General features: G+C 41.9%; 1 protein-coding gene across 3 annotated transcripts in view; it reads left to right on the top strand.

Moving 5' to 3' along the window:
- PAFAH1B1 (platelet activating factor acetylhydrolase 1b regulatory subunit 1) overlaps positions 1-15,949 on the top strand; it is a 94,581-nt gene that overhangs the window by 31,878 nt on the left and 46,754 nt on the right. The gene's annotated exons all lie outside the window — the stretch shown is intronic.

Here is a 15,949-nt window from a genome sequence, read left to right as displayed (position 1 = left end):
GCATTTTCCACTTTTTTGTGCTTGTTGTCTTTGTGCTCATTGTTTCGCACTTGTTACTTGTATATTATGGTAGGTTACATTTTGCCACATTTTCCCAGAAATGGCTCAGAAAAAGATTTTTGTACAGTGCTGAATTCAAGTTAAAAGTGATCCAGTTTGCAAAAGTGAATGGAAACTGTGCTGCTCAATGTAAGTTTGGTCTTCCTCCAGCTGAGTAACCAATCAGAGACTGGCTACAGGAAAAAGAAACCCTACTGAAAATACCATTGTAGAAGCCATGAGAGGCAAGTCAGCAGAATGGCCTGATTTAGAGAGGGAATTGAAGATACGGATTGAAGAGCAAAGGGCAATTGGAATTCTTGTGTCTACAAAGATGGTTCAGCATGAAGCAAGAAGAATTGCTGATGAAAAAGAAGTTACTGATTTCAAAAGAGGACACAATTGGTGCTTCATGTTCATGAAACAAAATGGACTAAGCATGCTTACATTCACTAGACTTGTCCCAGAGATGCCTGAAAGCTATGAGCAGAAGGTCCTTGAATTTCATTGTTTTGTCATTCAATGTAGGAAGACACATCAATTTGAGTTGGGACAGATTACAAATATGGACGAAGTCCCCCTTCAATTTGATGTCCCAAGTAGCAGAACTGTTAAGTTGGTGAAAACTGTAACCAGGAAGACAAGTGGACATGAAAAGAGCCATTATGTTCTAGCTTGTTGTGCCGATGGAACCAAGCTACCTCCTATGCTGATTCTCAAATGCAAAACAATGCCAAAAGAAGACATTCCTCGAGGAGTGACTGTCCACGTTCATGACAAGGGTTGGCTGGATCAGGATGGGATGAAGTTCTGGTTTGAGAAAGTTTGGAGAAGGAGACCAGGTGGGCTCTTACGCAAACCTGCACTATTGGTGCTTGATCGGTTCAGGGCACACATAACAAAATACACAAAGAGGATTGCTGCAAAGCACAAACAAAACTTGCCATCATACCTGGAGGCTTGACATCCCAGCTCCAACCACTTGATATCAGCATTAACAAACCCTTCAAAGCTGCCATGAGAGACGAATGGAACCAATGGATAAAGTCTTCTGGGGCTAATTTGACACCAGCAGGAAGAGTAAAGAAACCAACTATAGGGGAAGTTTGTACCTGGGTGAAAACATCCTGGGATAATATCAAGATTGAGATCATTGTCATTTAAGAAGTGTGGCGTTACAAATGCCGTATATGGAACTGAGGACGAGGCAATATATGAAACTGATTTATCATCAGACACAGATGAGGACAAGCTAATGGATGGGAGTTTTGACAGTGATGAGGAGTTGTATGAATTTTTTGATCAATAAAACTTGAGTTCAATAACTTTATGTAATACATTATTTTGTTTTTCAAATTTTGGGCCCCAAAATTAAGTTGCATCTTATACATGGGGAAATACGGTACACATGTTCTCAGAGGTGGTTTTCTTTTTTGCAGAGACCAGCTCAGCTGTGGGTGTGCACAAAAGGAAGGCGCTGCAGGACTTAAGAAAAAATACACACAAGACAGAACATAGAGAAAAGATGGGTACAGGGGACTCCCAGCCTCTAGAACTGAGATCCCAGATCTCTGCAGCCTCATCATATTTATTGCTCTCCTTGCTCATCGAGAAGATTAGCAGAACCTGGGTCAAATTAGTCTACAGTGGATTCAGGTGCAGAGAAAGATGACCAACCGATGACCCCCAGGCATGTAGGAAATTGGCTATAGGGATCAGCTGCTTCCTATAAACCAGGGGTCTCAAACTCGCGGCCCGCCCACCAATTTTGTGCGGCCCGTAGACTAATCAAACTTCGTGGATTAGTCTGCGGGCCAGTCTGCGGCAGCACAAAATTGGTGGGCGGGCCGCGACTTTGAGACCCCTGTATAAACAATCATAGTAGTGCTTGCCGGAGCAGCGTTCTGCCCCAGCAGGACTTGGTGTTCCGAAGTCCACATGAAAGATTTTTCTCAAGGCTGCAGTTTAATCTCTCAGCCATTTTCCTACAGTTTTTTCTTTTTCTAAAAAAAATTTCATTTAGAAAATTAAATTTATCAGGGTGACATTGATTAATTCGAGTACACAGATTTCAGGTAAACATTTCTATAGAATTTGAACTGTTGATTATGTTGCATACCCATCACCTAAAGTCGTGATGGCGAACCTTTTTATAAAAACTGCCCACTTTTGCAGTGCTGGTCACCTGGTCCCTTCTGCCCACTAGTGGGCGTTCTAGCTTTCATGGTGGGCCAATTGCGGCACTGTTTGGTTGCTCCTCTACCGCCCACCATGAAAGCTGGAACGCCTGGAGCAGATTGACCAGCACTGCAAAAGTAGGCAGTTTTTATAAAAAGGTTCACCATCACGGACCTAAAGTCAAATCATTTTCCATCACCTTTTATCTGTCCCTCTTTACATCCTCTCTCCCTTTCCTATATCCCTCTCCTCCAGTAAACACTTCACTTTTTATCTATATGTCCATGAGTCTCAGTTTTATATTCCCACCCATGTGTAAAATCATACTCTTCTTAGCTTTTTCTGATTTATTTCACTCAGTATAATATTTTCAAGGTCCTTCCATGTTGTTGTAAATGTCACTATGTCATAATTTCTTATGGCTGAGTAGTATTTCATAGTATATATGTACCACATGGTCTTTATCCAATCCTCTTTTGAGGAACACTTTGGTTGTTTCCATGTCTTGGCCACTGTGAACAAGTGTCATGCTGTGATGAACATGGAGGTGCACGTGTCTTTATGTACCAGTGTTTTCAAGTTTGGGGGTAGATACCAGTAGAGGGATTGCTGGATTATAAGGTAATTAGTTCTATTCTTAATTTTTTGAGGAACCACCATACTTTCTTCCATAATGGTTATACTGGTGTTTTTCAACCTAAAGAATCATTGCTTAAATTTATGTAAACATACAGAGGTCAGCATCATCAGTTTGGTACATTTTGGTTTTTTTTCTTTTGATGAAACTTAACTAGTAGAATAATAGAATTCAAGTTGGAAGTTAACTAGTAGAATAATAGAATTCAAGTTGGAAGTTACATTGGAGAACAAGTAGTATAATTTAATATTTATATTTATGAAATACTTGTTTAGTATTATAGAATCCCATTGAATCTGAAAATGAAGGATTTGATAAGGTACAACACAATTTATGGGAAACCCAACGTTTTTATGAGAAATAGTTTACATTCAAGACCATTTTGTTTTGTCAGTGTTCCTATTAGGATTTATGTCTTTTTCTTTTTTTTTTTTTAAGATTTCATTTATTAATCTTAGAGAGAGGCGGTGAGGGAGCATCATCTTATAGGAGTTGATTCTTATATGTGCTGTGACCAGGCAAGCCTGGTGTTTTGAACCATCATCCTCAGCATTCCAGGTTGACGCTTTATCCACTACGCCACCACAGGTCTGGTTAATGATGCAGTTGTTTTGTTGTTGCTGCTGTTTTTGTTTGTTTGTTTGTTTTAGTGGAGAGAGATGAGAAGCATCAAGTCACAGTTGGAGGCACTTTAGTTGTTCATTGATTGCTTTCTCATATGTGCCTTGACTGGGGGCTCCAACTGAGCGAGTGACCCCTTGCTCAAGCCAGAAATTATGCGGTCATGTCTCTGAGCCCATGCTCAAGCTGGCAGTCTCGGGGTTTCGAACCTGAGTCCTCAGTGTCCCAGGTCAACACTCTAGAAACTGTGCCACCACCTGGTCAGGCTAGTGATGCAGTTCTTTCTGTTTATTTTATTTTTTTTAAAATGAGAGAGACAGAGAGAGGGACAGAAAGAACAAACAGGAAGGGAGAGAGAGATGAGGAGCATCAATTCTTTGTTGCTACACCTTAGTTCAGGGGTCGGGGACCTATGGCTCACGAGCCAGATGTGGCTCTTTTGATGGCTGTATCTGGCTTACAGACAAATCTTTAATAATAAAACTAATAATGTTAAAAATATAAAATATTTTCATGTATTACAATCCATTTCCTACTGCTCATGTTCATGGTTGCGGGTGGCTGGAGCCAATCACAGCTGTCCTCCGGAACAACACCAAATTTTTATTGGATAATGCGTAACGTACACAGGTTGTTGTATGGCTCTCACAGAATTACATTTTAAAGTATATGGCGTTCATGGCTCTCTCAGCCAAAAAGGTTCCTGACTCCTGCCTTAGTTGTTCATTGATTGCTTTCTTTTTTTTTTTTTTTTTTAATTAATTTATTTATTTTTTAACAGAGACAGAGAGTGAGTCAGAGAGAGGAATAGACAGGGACAGACAGGAACAGAGAGAGATGAGAAGCATCAATCATTAGTTTTTCATTGCGCATTGCGACACCTTAGTTGTTCGTTGATTGCCTTCTCAAACGTGCCTTGACTGCGGGCCTTCAGCAGACTGAGCAACCCCTTGCTTAAGCCAGTGACCTTGGGTTCAAGCTGGTGGGCTTTTGCTCAAACCAGATGAGCCCGCGCTTAAGTTGGCGACCTCGGGGTCTCGAACCTGGGTCCTCTGCATCCCAGTCCGATGCTCCATCCACTGCACCACCGCCTGGTCAGGCTGATTGCTTTCTCATATGTGCCTTGACTGGGCGGTTCCAGCAAAGCCACTGACCCCTTGCTCAAACCAGTGAGCTTGGGCTCAAGCCAGAGACCTTTGGGCTCAAGCCAGCAACCCATGGGGTCATGTCTATAAATAGAACAAATATTAGACATCAAATTTAAAATGTGACCTTTTTTTTGTGGCAGAGAGAGAGAGAGGGACAGATAGGGACAGATAGGAAGGGAAATAGATGAGAAACATCAATTCTTCGTTGTGGTTCCTTAGTTGTCCATTGATTGATTTCTCATATGTACCTTGACTGGGGGGGGCACAGAAGACCAAGTGACCCATTGCTCAAGCCAGCGACCTTGGGTTCAAGCTGGCGCCCTCAGGGTCTCGAACCTGGGTCCTCCGCATCCCAGTCCATTGCTCTATTCATTGTGCCACTGCCTGGTCAGACATTTGTGTAGATCTTAAAATGATCAATTTCTGCCCTGGCCGGTTGGCTCAGTGGTAGAGCGTCGGCCTGGCGTGCGGAAGTCCCGGTTTCAATTCCTGGCCAGGGCACACAGGGGAAGCGCCCATCTGCTTCTCCACCCCTCCCCCCCTCCTTCCTCTCTGTCTCTCTCTTCCCCTCCCGCAGCCGAGGCTCCATTGGAGCAAAAGATGGCCCGGGCGCTGGGGATGGCTCCTTGGCCTCTGCCCTAGGTGCTAGAGTGGCTCTGGTCGCGAGAGCGAAGCCCTGGATGGGCAGAGCATTACCCCCTGGTGGGCGTGCCTGGTGGGTCCCGGTTGGGTGCATGCGGGAATCTATCTGACTGCCTCCCCGTTTCCAGCTTCAGAAAAATAGAAAAAAATAGAAAAAAAAGATCAATTTCCTGCTAGGACTACAGAGAGGTTTCACGAAGTATTCTTGCTTTCTGTGTTTGTGGGACAGCCGAGCTCGGGAGAAACACTGGACACAGAGGAGTGGCCGAAACATGAAGCTCTGAAGTAGGGATACAGAATATTGTGAATGAACCTGTAGTTAATTGAGACAGGATCATTTTCCCCCCAGTTTACATCAAACTTGGCTTAATGAAGCAGTTTGTTCAGGCTTTGAATAGAGAAAGTGAATGCTTTCAACATATTATTTCTGCTTTTCCTGCCTTGTCTTTCAAGAAGATAAAAGCAGGTGTATTCGATGGACCTCAAATTCGAACCCTCATACGTGACGAAGAATTTACCAGGAAGATGAATAAGGAAGAGAAAGCAGCATGGCAGTCTTTTGTGGCAGTTACAAAGAACTTCCTTGGCAACAAAAAAGCAGAAAACTATGAACTTCTGGTTCAAAGGATGCTGTTGGCTTTCTGCGACATTGGATGTAACATAAACGTTAAGATTCACTTCCTGAACAGTCACTTTGATAAGTTTCACAAAAATCTTGGAGCTGTTAGTGATAAGCAGACTACTGCTGGAGCATCAAAGGAGATTGTCCTCAACAAATACACAAACACAAGAGCTGCAAACGCAAATTTTTGCCTGAATAGAATTTAAATAAGTTGTGCAAATTTTATGAAGTGTTTTAATATGTTCTGTTTTGAAATTGTAGACAAATTCTGGTACAATTGTAGACAAATTCTGATACAGTCATATCTTTTAGTGTATTAGTGTATTTACTGCATTATATAAATTATTATATTTTCACAAAGATGATGACCAAGAAGACATTCTATTTCATTATGTTAAACTATTATAAATGTTGAAAATTTTACAATGAAATGAAAACCTAAAATCTTGAATTGCAAAAAAACTGTAGCTTACAGAGAAAAACTAATGTCAGATTTGAGATCAGCACACTCGAATTAGGTAAGAACAAGCAAAAATTTTGTTGCCCAGTGTAATCATCCAAAGTCTTTTTTTTTTTCTTTTGTGGCAGAGACAGAGACAGAGATAGGGACAGACAAATAGGAAGGGAGAGAGATGAGAAATATCAATTCTTCGTTGTCGTTCCTTAGTTCATTGATTGATTTCTCATATGTGCCTTGATGGTGGGGAGAGCTACAGCAGACCGAGTGACCGCTTGCTTGAGCCAGTGACCTTGGGCTCAAGCTGGTGAGCCTTGCTCAAACCAGATGAGCCCGCACTCAAGCTGGCGACCTCAGGTTCACGAACCTGGGTCCTCTGCATCCCAGTCCGATGCTCCAGCCACTGCACCACCACCTTGTCAGGCTCATCCAAAGTCTTTAGTGACACTCTTAAATGCCTACTTCTACATCTAATAGATGATTTCATCTTTTATGTTAATACTCCTCTGCTATTTGTTTTCCCTCAGGCATTCTTATTTTTTTTAATATATCGTATTATTTTCCCTTATTTCAAAAAACAGTTGGCAAAGACCATGAAACAATATTTTGTAAAGCTTGTTTTTATAAGTGTGAAACCTATGTTAATACATTGAAAGTTAAAATGAGAAGAATTTAAATTAATACATCATTCACCATCCTGTTTTTTTTTTAATTTTTTAAATTAATTAATTTATTTTTACAGGAACAGAGAGAGAGTCAGAGAGGGATAGATAGGGACAGACAGGAACGGAGAGAGATGAGAAGCATCAATCATCAGTTTTCTCGCTGCGACACCTTAGTTTTTCATTGATTGCTTTCTCATATGTGCCTTGACTAGGGGGGCTTCAGCAGACCTAGTAACCTCTTGCTCGAGCCAGCGACCCTGAACACAAGCTGGCGAGATTTTTGCTCAAGTCAGATGAGCCCGCGCTCAAGCTGGAGACCTCCGGGTCTCAAATCTGGGTCCTTCCGCATCCCAGTCTGATGCTTCATCCACTGTGCCACCGCCTGGTCAGGCCACCATCCTGTTTTATATTGAAGATTATTATTATTTTTTAAAATTTTAGCCTTAATTTGGTGATTTTAAAAATCAGTATAGAAAACAAGATTTTTTTCTTCTTTTTTTTTTTTTCTGTGTTTTTCTGAAGCCGGAAACGGGGAGAGACAGTCAGACAGACTCCCGCATGCGCCCAACTGGGATCCACCCGGCAGGCCCACCAGGGGGCGATGCTCTGCCCCTCCCAGATGTCGCTCTGTCATGACCAGAGCCACTCTAGCGCCTGGGACAGAGGCCAAGGAGCCATCCCCAGCGCCCGGGCCATCTTTGCTCCAGTGGAGCCTCGGCTGCAGGAGGGGAAGAGAGAGACAGAGAGGAAGGAGAGGGGGAGGGTTGGAGAAGCAGATGGGCGCTTCTCCTGTGTGCCCTGGCCGGGAATCGAACCCAGGACTTATGCACGCCAGGCCGATGCTCTACCACTGAGCCAACCAGCCAGGGCTATAAGATTTTTTTTTTTTTTTGTATTTTTCTGAAGCTGGAAATGGGGAGAGACAGTCAGACAGACTCCCGCATGCGCCCGACCGGAATCCACCCGGCACACCCACCAGGGGCAACGCTCTGCCCACCAGGGGGCGATGCTCTGCCCCTCTGGGCGTCGCTCTGCCGCGACCACAGCCACTCTAGCGCTTGGGGCAGAGGCCAAGGAGCCATCCCCAGCGCCCGGGTCATCTTTGCTCCAATGGAGCCTTGGCTGCGGGAGGGGAAGAGAGAGACAGAGAGGAAGGAGGGGGGGGTGGAGAAGCAAATGGGCGCTTCTCCTATGTGCCCTGGCCGGGAATCAAACCTGGGTCCCCCACACGCCAGGCCGACGCTCTACCGCTGAGCCAACTGGCCAGGGCCCTATAAGATTATTTTTAATGTAATATTATTTTCTTTTTTTTTTCCCTGTATTTTTCTGAAGCCGGAAACGGAGAGAGACAGTCAGACAGACTCCCGCCTGCTCCCGACCAGGATCCACCCGGCACGCCCACCAGGGGGCGACGCTCTGCCCACCAGGGGGCGACGCTCTGCCCCTCCAGGGCTTAGCTCTGTTGCTACCAGAGCCACTCCAGCGCCTGGGGCAGAGGCCGAGGAGCCATCCCCAGCGCCCGGGCCATCTTTGCTCTAGTGGAGCCTCGGCTGGGGGAGGGGAAGAGAGAGACAGAGAGGAAGGAGAGGGGGAGGGGTGGAGAAGCAGATGGGCGCTTCTCCTGTGTGCCCTAGCTGGAAATTGAACCCGGGACTTCTGTACACCAGGCCGACGCTCTACCACTAAGCCAACCAGCCAGGGCCATGATATTATTTTCTTTATCTTTTCTGTTTTACTTTTTCTATTTTTCTTTCTGTTGTGAGGTACTTACCCAAGTGATAAAACATTGGTGTAGCAGATAAGTGGATATAATACTAGAATCTAGATTGCTAAAAAATTCTACATTCCAGAAAGCCTCTGTTTCTAGTGCTTAGGCAACACAGATCCAATCTCTAAACTTAATGTCTGGATATTGGCATGCAAATGAATAAATGAGACTCTCTTTGAAATATGTTTGTAATATATACAGATAGTTTAGAAGAGATTATTGAAGGCCTGCCAAAATTTATTTCAAAAATGTTGTGTTTTCATTCATTATGTTGACTTTGGGACCCCTCTTAAAATATATGTAATATTTTGTTTATAAATGCTTCTTTGAATAAAAAGATCTAGGCTTTCATCACATTCTCAGGAATCCAGTGGACATCAGCCCCCCCCCCCCCCAATAAAAATAAAAAGATTAAGAACTCCATCACCACCAGGTGGGAAGACAGTATTGTCTAGTTCATTTGTACTGTTGGTTATACATTATTAATTGCAAAATATTTCAGACTATCTCCTATGCTCCATTTGAGAATTGTTTATTTCTGTTGTCATGATATTTTACAATTACATGTTAAAATAAGCTAAAAAGTTATTGGAAAGGTACATTATATTCCTAGGTGTGATAGCTCAGTCACATACTTTTCTAATAGTAATATGTGTGTGTGTGTGTGTGTGTGTATGTCACAAAAATTAGGGGATATTTCATCTGAGTATGAAGTGATAAAATATCCCCTAATTTTTGTGAGGACTGTGTGTGTATGTGTGTGTGTGTGTGTGTGTATTAAAATTAGGAAATTGATAGAGGATAAAAAATCTGAGTTGAAAGGAACCTTAGATGCTACCCACTTTCCAGAAAAGTTAGATGAATTATTCAGGGTTATAGAATTGATGACAGACTTAAGCACACATTATCTTCGTCTGCATTTAGTGCTTATCCATTGTCTCTACTGTGTATCCTCAATACATAGCTAGTTGTAATAAAAACATTATTAACATATAGTTAATAATAACAAAGTTAATATTAACAACAAACTGGGAAGCCTTAAATTTAATCACCCCACTCTCTGAACATTCTCCCAGGTTATAGAGACCTTTTTTCTTGATCCCTCTACTCTCAAAATTTCTTTTCTATTTTCACTTTCTTACAATGCCATTTAGGCACTTTGATACATTATTTCATCTCTTATTTGTTATTCATCACATATACCTTGCAAATCTTCAGCTCAACCTTTGATCTAAATATGCAACTTCTCTGTGTCTGCAACCATACTGTAAGTCCTTGTTAAAGAAAAATCACACGTCTTTGTATATTTCAATACTAAAAATTCAGTCTCCCATCTAAAAAAATGTTCTTTCTATTCCATTTCTTTGCTCTCCAGAGCAGCTATTTCATATTTCAGGCCTCATAATGCCTTCTTTCTACCCTGCTTACTCAGGAAAGACCTAACCTCATATCTCCCCAAAATATAAAATCATTTGCATCCTTTTCTTCTTTGTAACACAGTGGAATAGGTGACCTATCTTTATGTGTAAGATTTCTACATGTGAATCTCATTCCTTTCTCTTCCCTTAGCTTCTTGTTCTATTAAGTATTTCCCTGGTTTTTTAATTATTTATTTTAGATTTTATTTATTGATTTTTGAATAGAGGGGAGAGGGGTGAGGGAAAACATCTACTCATGGGAGTTGCTTCCTCTATGTGCCTTGACTGGGCAAGCCCAGGGAATCGAACCGGCAACCTCAGCATTCCAGGTTGACACTTTATCCACTGCGCCTCCACAGGTCAGGCTTCTCTAATTTTTTAAAAGAAGACTTTATTATAGAAAATATCAGACCTGTAAACAAAATTAGAGAATATTGTGATGGAACCCTCTTTGTACCCATTACCCAGCTTCAGTAGTTATCAACTCAAGGTCAGTCTTATTTTATTATCTACCCCATTGACTTTTTTTCACCTAAAAACTAAAAAAATAAAATAAAAAAATTTTTAATGTTTATTTTATTGATCTTAGAGGAAAGGATAGAGCAGGAAAGAGGAAGGAACATCTGTTTCTGTATGTGCTCTGCCTGGGGATTGAACTGGCAACCTCTGCGCTATGGGACAACACTCCAGGCAATTAAGTTATCTAGTTATCTGGCCAGGGCTCACCCGCCCAAATTGTGTGTGTGTGTGTGTATGTGTGACAGAGACAGAGACAGAGAGAAGGACAGATAGGAACAGACAGGCAGGAAGAGAGAGAGATGAGAAACATCAGTTCTGCGTTGTGGCACCTTAGTTGTTCATTGATTGCTTTCTTATATGTACCTTGACCAGGGGGGCTACAGCAGACTGAGTGACCCCTTGCCCAAGCCAGCAACCTTGGGCTTAAGCTGGTGAGCCTTGCTCAAACAGATAAGCCCACACTCAAGCTAGTGACCTCAGGATTTCGAACCGGGGTCCTCTGCGTTCTAGTCCAATTCTCTATCTACTGTGCCACTGCCCAGTCAAACTCACCCTAAAATTTTGAAGCATATCACTAACTGATAAAATTTTTTGTATATTTTAATACTTACAAAACCCCACAATACTATTCATACTCTTGAAAATTTTACAGTTATTCTTTAATATCAGACATTTAGTCAGTGTTCAAATGTCCACAAATGTATACTCATTGGTTTATTTTACAGGAAATTTTTTTAAATCCAGATGTACACAAGTCTATAAATTGTAATTGTTCGATATGTCATTTGTCTCTTAATATAGGTTTCCCTAACTCTTTTTCTCTCTTGGAATTTTTGTTAAAGAAATTTGGTTATCTGTTTTATAGGGCTTTTTACAGTCTGGATTTTTTTTTTTTTTTTTACAGAGACAGAGAGAGTCAGAGAGAGGGATAGACAGGGACAGAGAGACAGGAACAGAGAGATGAGAAGCATCAATCATTAGTTTTTCGTTGCACATTGCGACACCTTAGTTGTTCATTGATTGCTTTCTCGTATGTGCCTTGACCATGGGCCTTCAGCAGACCGAATAACTCCTTGCTCGAGCCAGCGACCTTGCATCCAAGCTGGTGAGCTTTTTGCTCAAGCCAGATGAGCCCGCGCTCAAACTGGCAACCTCGGGGTCTCGAACCTGAGTCTTCCGCATCCCAGTCTGACGCTCTATCCTCTGAGCCACCGCCTGGTCAGGCTACAGTCTGGATATTGCTGGTTATATCCCATGGTGTCTACAATATATTCTTCTGCCCGCTACACTTTTTGCAAAGTGATAGTTGGAGCCAGAGACTTGAAGAGATTCAGATTTGATGTTGTAGCAAGAATATTTTACAGGTTGTGTAGTGTTACTCTATCAAAGAATAGATAAATCATGTCTAGTTGTCTGCCTTTGGCTGATGAGAGGGTGAAAATGATGATGTTAAAATTCTTAACTCCTTTCTTCATTTTCCCTGTATTTATTTTCCCTCCTCTATTGTTAGCATTTAAGTATCTCACTTGGTTGAAATAAAAATACAAAAATAGAAAAATGGCTTTTCAACATTTTTATTGCTTCCTAAGATATTTATTTATGATACCATCTTTACTTCATTTCCTTGTATGCATCAACTCATTTAAATTTGGTTTTTGCCATTGTAAAACCATGTCCCTACCATTTTACCGAAACCATTCTCATCACGGTTATCAGTGAACTCTATACTTAATGGAGCGGACCCGTCGCAGACTTTATTTTGCTAAGTAGTTGGAGTGTTTGTTGGTGTTGCTCCGCCTGGCTCTGCTTGGCTTTGCTTGGCTCTACTTTTCTTGCTCTACACATTCATTCTTCATGGGTCAGTCTTATCCATTGTCATGGCTTTAATTATATCATCTCTAAGCTAATCAGTACCAACCCTTTGTTTCTGTAGGTTGGTTCTCTTTAGAGATGACTTGTTTATACAAATTTCTACTAGAAATTGTACAGGCACCTTGGAGTTAACATATCTAAAATGGAATAAATCATACTTTTCTCATCTCCTCACGTATTTCCTGTTCAACTTAGTTCTAAGCCAGAAATCTCTAGAAGTTATCCTTGACTCCTTGGATGACCTCCCTCTCACTTTCTTGCTGTCCACACCAAGTCACCAACCCTGTAAAATTTTCCTGGTAATAACTTAAATCCATCTAATTCTCATTTACTACTGCTATGCTAGTGTGAATCCCCATTGTTGTATCACCTTCATTACGGCAAGTTTCCTATCTGGTCTCTTCCTTTCCCGTCTTTCTGGTGCATTCTTTTTTTTTTTCTTTTAATTCTGTTTGTCATCTTTTTTTTTTTTTTTTTAATTCATTTTTAGAGAGGAGAGAGAGAGAGACAGAAAGGAGAGAGAGACAGAGAGAGAGAAGGGGGGAGGAGCTGGAAGCATCAACTCCCATATGTGCCTTGACCAGGCAAGCCCAGGGTTTCGAACCGGCAACCTCAGCATTTCCAGGTCGACGCTTTATCCACTGCGCCACCACAGGTCAGGCTCTGGTGCATTCTTAATTATAAAAGTGAGAATGATTTGACTTGAGGTGGCGCAGTGTATAGAGCATTGATCTGGAGTGCTGAGGTCATTGGTTTGAAACCCCAGGCTTGCCCTGTCATGGCACATACGATAAGCAATCAGTGAGCAACTAAGGTGAAGCAAATATGATCTTGCATGTTCTCTCTCTGTCTCACTCTCTTTCTCTTTCTCTCTCTCCCCCTCCCTCCCCTTTTTTCTTCCTCCCCTTCTGTCTCTCTAAGATTAGTTTAAAAAAAAAAAAAAGCTTCCCTAAAGGCTCCCATTGCTCCTAGGACAAATTGTAAAAACCTGAGCTTGTTTATTGATGAAGCCTCTGCTAACCTACTCAGCTTCATTCAGAGTTATCACCCACGATGTGATACTACTTGTCATACTTTTCACAGTTTCAATTGCCCGTTTCTTGGATGACTCTTCCAGTAGACTGTAACTTCTTGAATGTAAAGACCAAGTTTTTCCCCTCATTAACCCTAGTGCCTGGCACATACATAGTGTCTTTTCTTTTTCTTTCTTTCTTTTTTTTTTTTTTTTACAGGGACAGAGAGAGAGTCAGAGAGAGGGACAGATAGGGACAGACAGACAGGAATGGAGAGATATGAGAAGCATTAATCATCAGTTTTTAGTTGTGACACCTTAGTTGTTCATTGATTGCTTTCTCATATGTGCCTTGACCGCGGGCCTTCAGCAGACCGAGTGACCCCTTGCTTGAGCCGGCGACCTTGGGTCCAAGCTGGTGAGATTTTGCTCAAACCAGATGAGCCCGTGCTCAAGCTGACGACCTCGGGATCTCGGACCTGGATTCTCTGCATCCCAGTCCGACGCTCCATCCACTGCGCCACCGTCTGGTCAGGCTACAGTGTCTTTTAAATGTTTGTGAAATGGATAACTTATATAATACTCCATTGTACATTTAATGATTTGTTTATGTTTTGTTTATTAGATCATCTTCTTATTCTAATACTGTTATTTTTGTATATTGCTTTGCTGTTTTGGCAAGAAGCAGTCTCTCCATAATTAAATTAGACCCTGTAATGTACATAATATAGTGGATTTTCTCCTGATTGAAATGGACTTTGCCATGTTCCTTTTTCAGTTTGACTTACACGATTAATTTTCTGTCAGTGGATTACCATTGTTCCAGTTAACACAAACCTGTAGACAGTTCAGATAATCGCCACCATCAAATAATCCTTACCCTACTATGACCTTTGTCAGAGTGTATGAGTCATTAGATGCTTTAACTTGGTGACAGGGAAAGCTTAGAAAAGTGAGGCTTAAATAATTAGGAATGTTAAATATCAAAGAGGGATAGTTTTCTGGGTTGTCCATTGCGTTTGGTTCTCAATCCCCTATTTATTACTGGCAATCATATTTCTAATTTAGACAGTGATACTGATGGTTTTCACCTATCATTTTGAGCTAGTTGATCCCCAGGTTGGAAGAATCACTCAAGATCATAAAATAAGTCCCTGATTATATTTATACAATTGTTCAATGGAGACGGATCTCTATAAAAATGGCAGCTGCCATTGGGAACTTCTGAGCACTCACTTATTGAGTCAGGGCTAGTATTTAAAACCAGGGTTTGGCCTGACCAGGCGGTGGCACAATGGAGCATCGGACTGGGATGCGGAAGAACCCAGGTTCAAGACCCCGAGGTCCTCAGCTTGAGTGCGGGTTCATCTGGTTTGAGCAAAAAGCTCACCAGCTTGAACCCAAGGTTGCTGGCTCGAGCAAGGGGTTACTTGGTCTGCTGAAGGCCCACGGTCAAGGCACATATGAGAAAGCAATCAATGAACAACTAAGGTGTCACCATGAAAAACTGATGATTGATGCTTCTCATCCCTCTCCGTTCCTGTCCGTCCCTCTCTATCCCTCTCTCTGACTCTCTCTCTGTCTCCGTTAAAAACACACACACACACACACACACACACACACAAAAAAAAAAAACCAAAAAAAAAATAAAACCAGGGTTTACTCTTTCATTTTTCCTGGACTTACTTTCTTATAAGTAAAGATATGTAAGTACTTATTTACTACTTATCTCATTTTTCCTGGCTTATTTACTACTATATCTTCTGTGCCTGGCATAATGCCTGCTGAAGCATGAAAAAGGTACTAACGGGGAAGTGTTCTTTGTCTCTGTCCATTTTGTGTTTCTTGATATATCAGTGGTCCCATAGGCCCTTCATTAGATGTTAATTTCATTCCATTCAGAGGATGATTTTTAAAAAATTTAATTTGAGAGGAGGGGAGATAGATTTTCACATGAGCCCTGACCAGGATCCACCCATGACCCCCATCTTGGGCCGATGCTCCCAACCGAGCTGTTTTTAGTGCTTGAGGTGGGGACTCCATGGAGCCATCTTCAGTTCCTGGGATCCAGTGCACCTGAACCAATTGAGTCATGGCTGTGGGGGGGAGGGGAAGAGAGACAGAAGGGAGGAGAGAGAGAGAGAGAATGAGAAGGGAAGAGAGAGGAGAGCAGATGGTCACTTTCCTGTGTACCCTGACCAGGAATCAAACCCTCAATTTCCACACGCTGGGTTGATGCTCTAACACTGAGCCAACAGGCCAGGGTCAAGGATGATTTCCTATTTCTTTAAAGTGTCCCTTCTAATTGAATTTGTATATAACCAGTAGTCTGCATTATAAATAAGATTACT

The sequence above is a fragment of the Saccopteryx bilineata genome, chromosome 2, assembly GCF_036850765.1.
Source record: "Saccopteryx bilineata isolate mSacBil1 chromosome 2, mSacBil1_pri_phased_curated, whole genome shotgun sequence".
Classification (NCBI taxonomy): Eukaryota; Metazoa; Chordata; class Mammalia; order Chiroptera; family Emballonuridae; genus Saccopteryx; species Saccopteryx bilineata.
The sequence above is the reverse complement of the archived record's forward strand: the minus strand, read 5'-3'. Positions and strand labels throughout refer to the sequence as shown.